At 39.6% G+C, this 6,629-nt stretch overlaps 1 long non-coding RNA gene across 1 annotated transcript; it reads left to right on the forward strand.

The window, feature by feature from the left end:
* The first annotated feature begins 2,154 nt into the window (after nt 1-2,154).
* Nucleotides 2,155-5,518, forward strand: LOC146317127 (uncharacterized). Its single transcript, XR_014771734.1, has 3 exons — nt 2,155-2,425; nt 3,871-3,959; nt 5,205-5,518. It is a non-coding gene; the product is annotated as an uncharacterized LOC146317127 (long non-coding RNA).
* Nucleotides 5,519-6,629: the final 1,111 nt, after the last annotated feature.

Raw genomic sequence — 6,629 nt, forward strand, 5'->3', positions numbered from 1 at the left:
ATATAACTGTTTCCTCTCAGTAAAGTCTGACAGCAAAGTGAAGCAGTGAAAATGTTCTAAATATAAAAAGCGGGATTCGTTGCTCTCATCAGACTCCACTTTAAAAATGTCAAGTTTTATCATCGTCCTGTTTGATTCAAACTGGACACAAACATCAGAGAAGCAGTGTGTGGAGGCAGAATATTTGCATAGACACCATCATGGTTATGATGGTGTTATGACAGTCTTATGCACACCCCTTCAGATTAAGTGTTAAGATTCTGTTAACCATCGAAGCCAAAATAAATTCAAAAGAAGTGAAACACTGTAAGATAATGGACCAAATCCGACCCTCCGGAGAGAGCTGAACGTTTTCTTTCGAAGTCAAAACTTCTTGTATTAATCCAATGATTTAAGTCTCAAACACAAACAGAATAAATGTGCGAAGACAACAATAACAGGTCACTGTTTATTGATTATTGATCACCTATCAGTTATACTGTGAGTTCTTCGGTGCCTGAAGCGGCTGTAACTGTTAGCGCTCACCAGCTAATGGAAATAAAACGGTCATCTGCCCTCAGATATAATCCTGAAACTAGTTTTATAAATCTGTTTAAAAGAAAAACCTGAAGAGGCTCCGAACACACGGAGAGGAACCATCATGTTCTCTCAGCCAGAGGAGGTTCTCAAATAAATTTGTTTTTATCATAAAATTATGACTTTATTATCTTGTTTTTTTTTTCTGATAAATGTATTATTTTATCATCTGAGATTTTTTTTTCTCACACATTTGTGTCTTTTAATCTCAGAATTGATTTTTTTTTTTTTTTCTGGTAAACGTTTGACTTGAAAATGAGTATTTTCTAGTAAATGTGTGACATGATAATAGAATAGAATTTCTTTTTCACGTAAATTTGTGACTTAAATTTAAGAAAGTATCAGGGTTTTGTTTGTTTTTCTCATAAATTGACCACTTTAATCTCTGATTTTTATTAATGGAATATTACTCCCGTCCCTCTCAGGTTCTGTATTTTTAAAACCTTCAGTGGCCCAAATTCAGTCGTAGAAGTAAAATAATGACATGATCCTTTTTCTTTTAATGAAGTTTATTGTGAATATTCCATCCATTAAATAATTGTTCATCCTCTATAAATTCTTATTCCACATGTAGATGATCATCAAACAGAAAACAAACGAAAAACAAAAGATAATGTAAATAATTCTTCTGTTAAGATAAAGTGTCTGAATCCGTCCCCCGTTCACTTCCATCTGATTTTAACTGTGTTTTACAGCGAGCAGAAAATCAGATTCAATTAGAAACTTTCAGTCATGAATCATCACTGACAGCTGTGGAGTCACATGACTGTAATTATGGGATGGTTGGCAGAAAGACGTTCTCATGTCGACGTGACGGTTTCTGTTCCTGCAGGATGTTTGTAGAGAAAAAGTAATAAAACTCAAAGAGAAACTGTGGTGAGTTCAGACACGTGAAAATCTCATGAAAACAGAAAGAATGAATGAAGGTTTTATTGTTTCAGACAGAAAACGGTTCACATGATCCTTCATCAGGTCATAAAGTCACACCGGGCAGAAGTTCAGGTTCCCAAACCACAGAGAACATCCAGAACTGCAAAATAAAACTTTAATGAAACCTCTAACGAAGCTCATATAGAGTCAGAATGTGTTCAGGAGTTTTCAGGCTGATCTGAAATCTGCCTCGATGACGCTCTGGAGCCAGACGAGTCTCATCTCCAAGTTCATTTCTCATAAATTTAGAACTTTAATATCAAAGAATTTCTGACTTTTTTTCTCATAAATTTGTCACCTAAATATCAGATTTTATATTTAGAATTTTATGACTATTATCAAGGAATTTCTGACCTATTTTGTATATATTTTTCTCGAAAATTAAGGACTTCATTCCTAAAGAATTTCTTACATTTTTCTTGTATATTTGTGACTTTAATATTGGAGAGTATCCAAGCTTTTTCACATAAATTTTGATTTTAATATAAGAGAATATCCAAGGTTTTTTTATAGTTAATTTGTTACTTTGATCTCAGAGAAATTATTCATTTTTTTTTTAAATGTAGGACTTTAATATAAAAATGATTTCTGTGCTTTTCTTCTCATAAATTTGTGACTTTTTGACTCAAAACACCGCTGGGGTCATGTATCCCAGCATGCCTCTGTGTGACCGGACCGTTTCTGTATCTGTAGCTTTAAATGCTAATGAGCTGTGACGAGTCGCCCAGTAGACACGCCCTTCTCGGTGAGGTGGGCGTGGCTTGGGCCATCCGGGGCCACGCTGCTCTGTTAGCTGCATGCTAACAGAACCGTGGCTGATATCAGAGTTCAGCTGTTTGATTCTGATCCAGAATGTGACTCAGACCGAGGCTCGTCCAGGACTTCAAACACCGTGGAAGCAGCGGGACGTTTCTGGACGGTAAGTTAACAATTCTGTGTATCTCTGTACTTAACAGTTAGTCGATGTGTGTGTTGGTTCAGTGCTAACATGCAGCTCTGTAGCTAATGCTAACTGTTAGATTCTCTACTTGCTCATTACTGAGGGCAGTTTTGGTGAAAAAACAACACCGTATTAACGTGAATCCAGACGAATCCAGACACCGCTTTCTGTGTTCCGCCATCTTGTGGCGCCGCCATCACTGCGGAGGCACGCGGTGTCCGTAACCCTCGGTCTGCTGGGTGTGTCTAGAGGGGAACCCTTGTTGTGCGGGACTCTCGCGATATTCTTCGTGGTTTTGGGTAAAGTGTTCGCTCTCGGGGGATCTTGTGTTCTTGGGGTTCCCCTCTAGATACCGTGTTGGCTGTTGCCTGCTGGACCTCACCTGGACAGTAGACCAGATCAGGAGGTGGAGACAAAAAGCTGCAGTCAAGTCTGACAGTTTCCAACAGACTTCAGAGAAAAATACAGGAAGTGACACGAACATCCTGTCAGATCACCTGTAGGTTCATAGCTGAAGCAATAAAGTCCGTTCTTGATCATTGATTGAAGTAGAAACAGAGATCCTCTTCTGTTATGTGGAACATTTGTTCTTTTATCTGCCTTGTAAAACACTGAAACTGTTCTTCTAAGTCACATATTAAAAAAAAACTTAATTATTATTATGAGCCACTAAATATCTGCTTGTTGACAGATTAAAACGTCATTGCGCTACATCAGACTAATATATCCCGCGTTATTACAGTTACACAGAAAATTAGTATTATATACAACACGTGGTGTTTGTTGTCAAAATTAAGAGCCAATCAGAGCCTGTCAGCTCATCAATCAGGTGACAGCCAGGTGTTTGTAGTCAGTGAAAGGCGCCTGGCTCTACAAACTGCTGCCGCCTCGATCTCGTGAGTTTACCGTTGCCCACGTGTACATGACATCAGAGCAAGTCGGAATCAAGTTGGACACAAATCTAACCGGCATGCATTGCGCGGCGATCACCGCTGATCGATTCTGCGCAGGTCTGGATCATCTGGAACACATAAAGAAAAACATCTTACCTGATCCAAAGCTCCGATATCATGTATTTAAAATGTGTCCAGCTTCCTGCTCGTCCACCTCAGTCTGTCTGATGTCTCTCAGGTTTTGAATTTCATGATATTTTGTTGAAATATTGGATTGGTGCTCATGACAGACCTTAGAATAAAACTCCAGATGAGCTGTAAAGTTATTTTAAAATCAATGCTTTGCGTCAGATGTATTTATTACAGGAAGTTGTCAAATAAAATGAAATAAACCCCTTCAGGATGATTTAAAACCCTCCGCTTTGTGTCGGGGTTTATTTCACAACACTTCACATGTTTGACCAGGATATTTTTTTTCTGTTATTAAATTTGTCAGATATCATCACACCTGTTTATGTAATTCTTCTTCAGTTTCAGGACGGATTCAGGAGGTCGAGGTTGGACCCCGTCTGTCTAAACGTTCTCCCTGCAGAACACATTCAACATCGACCGAGTGAACAGTAGGTGCTTTTTTAATCCTCATGATTGCAGTCAGTATTTTTACATGTAACCATACTGCAACAGCTGTATTTATGGACATATATGTCAGATATACGGTGGCTGCGAGGTGCAAACCAACATTACAAAATGTGAAACATTTCTACAAACCTTAAGACAAATTTACATTTTGGAAAACTTTTACATATAAAACAAAATTACATTACCATAATACATTTACAAGTCCTGAAACAAATTTACATTTCAGAAAACAAATTAACAAGATGAGAAACACTTTTACAAGCGCAGAAACAAATTTACAAATACAATCAACCGGAAAGGGAACGTCCCAAATCTGGCGTTGACCCGGAAGTGATAACAGGAGCGGGTCAATTCAAGTTGTTGATGTTGTCGATGGACGGAGATGGACAGCGACCGACTGATGTTTTGCGGACAACATGAGCCGATTAACGCGGTTTTGTTTTTCATGTGGTTGATCTCTACAGTGTTTATGGGTCACAGACCTGACAGGTGTTCTGTCGAGGTATTGATCCCTGATAGGAAGCGTGGAGCGCGCCTGCACTCAGTGAAGGTGACGTTACCACGCTGAATGAAATAATGAAAGAGGCTTTAAAAAGTTTTACATGAGTCATGAAAAACTTTTTAAAGCCTCTTTGACAAAACATCAGTTCTCACACGATAAATGATACAATCCACATGTTGTTATATTTCATTATTTCATTCAGCGTGGTAACGTCCACCTTCACTGAGTGCAGGCGCGCTCCACGCTTCCTATCAGGGATCAATACCTCGACAGAACACCTGTCAGGTCTGTGACCCATAAACACTGTAGAGATCAACCACACGAAAAACAAAACCGCGTTAATCGGCTCATGTTGTCCGCAAAACATCAGTCGGTCGCTGTCCATCTCCGTCCATCGACAACATCAACAACTTGAATTGACCCGCTCCTGTTATCACTTCCGGGTCAACACCAGATTTGGGACGTTCCCTTTCCGGTTGGTTGTATTTGTAGATTTGTTTTGCGTCTTGTCAATATGTTTCAGGACTTGTAAACGTGTTACAGTGATGTAGTTTTGTTTTATATGTAAAAGTGTTAAATGTTTTGTAATGTTGGAGAAACAGATGATGTTGCATATTAAACATGAATTTACAGGAGACAACGTAAAGCATTTATTGAATCACGTCACAACATATAAGATGAATGTTTGAGGCAACGCTGTTAACATCTTCTCCACTTGTTTCAGGTCTCAGCCAATCAGAGCTGGTGCTGCAGCTTCCTCGTCACTCCAGTTTCCTGACGCCCCGGGACGCTCTGTTGGATTCAGACCTCCTCCTCGTCGGGCTGCTCTGTGCTCTCAGGTCCTCTGGAATCTGGATCTTCAGTCCCTCGTCTGTGTCTGGTGTCCAGAAAGACTTTCATCACGTCAGCCACACACCCTGTGCAAAATTACACAAAGATTTTGTTTAAACTTTTACAACAAGTGTTACTGTGCAACAGTAAATACAACATGTACATCATTTTTTTGGTGACAAATAAAAGAATTTAACACTTACAAAACGTGGGCTCGTTCTTCTCTGGTTCTGTTCTGCAGGTTCCTCTCACTCTGAACAGCTGGTCTCCGTCACATGTTGTGGTCAGTCAGTGTGTTCATTATGATCCACGGCAGCGAAGCTGAAAATCAGATATAAATCATGACAAACTGTACACATTTTCACCAGCTTGAAGAAACCACAGATTCATTTACCTGCACAGCGAAACAGGAAACAGAAACATCGTTCTCTGGTGTGAAACAAAGGATGAGGCTGTGGAGAACCTCCACAGATGAAGTTCTGTGACGTCCTTCAGTCGTCCTGTCAGTCAGCAGCTGCTAAAGAGGATACAGATGTTTACAATAAAATATACTAACGACAGTATGTTTGATGAAAAACTGAATTAATTGAATCAGTCAGTGTGATTATGTTAATCGAATATTTCTGATCAGTATTTGTATAAAGAGGAGTCATGATGAGGTTCTGGTCTGTGTTTGAGTAACACACCTGCTGTCAGTTTATTCTCGTCCCTTGTTTGGTGCAGTCTGTGTCCACTGGGGGAACAGGAAGTCTTCGTGTCTCTGGATGTCCTGCACATGGTTCAGGATGGAGGTCCAGTTCATCACTCCGTCTCTGGCCTGGTGGCTGATGAGGCTGCAGTCCAGTAGATGTGGTTTCTGATGATCCGGATCGTCTCACAGTCCTTCATCTCGCTGATCGTCTCCCAGTTTTTCCTTCAAATCATATGAAACACATTTCTACTCAGTAAAAACAGCAAAAGATAAGACTCAGTGTCTCAACAGGTCACTTCACATCTCAGACATGAGAACCTTCAAAGTTACACAGTGTTACCAGGAGAGAGGAGGACAGAACAGACAGAACAGACCTGACAGCATGAAGTCACACAAGCAGTCCAACAGTGACAGGTGTCGTGTCTGCAGGAGCGTCTGCACTCAGTAAAGGCAGATCCACGTTACTACTCTTCAATGTAACTCAAGTTAATGAAATATATCATCATATGGACTTTTTACAAAGTTATTCAAGCTCATACATCAAAATAAATGTTTTTATCCTTCTGAACTTATTGAAGTTTACTGTAAACAAAATGTTTTTTCATTATCATTTGACAGAATAATTCA

Source organism: Lutjanus erythropterus, chromosome 13 (genome assembly GCF_056507025.1).
Source record: "Lutjanus erythropterus isolate fLutEry1 chromosome 13, fLutEry1.hap2, whole genome shotgun sequence".
NCBI classification, from domain to species: Eukaryota; Metazoa; Chordata; class Actinopteri; order Lutjaniformes; family Lutjanidae; genus Lutjanus; species Lutjanus erythropterus.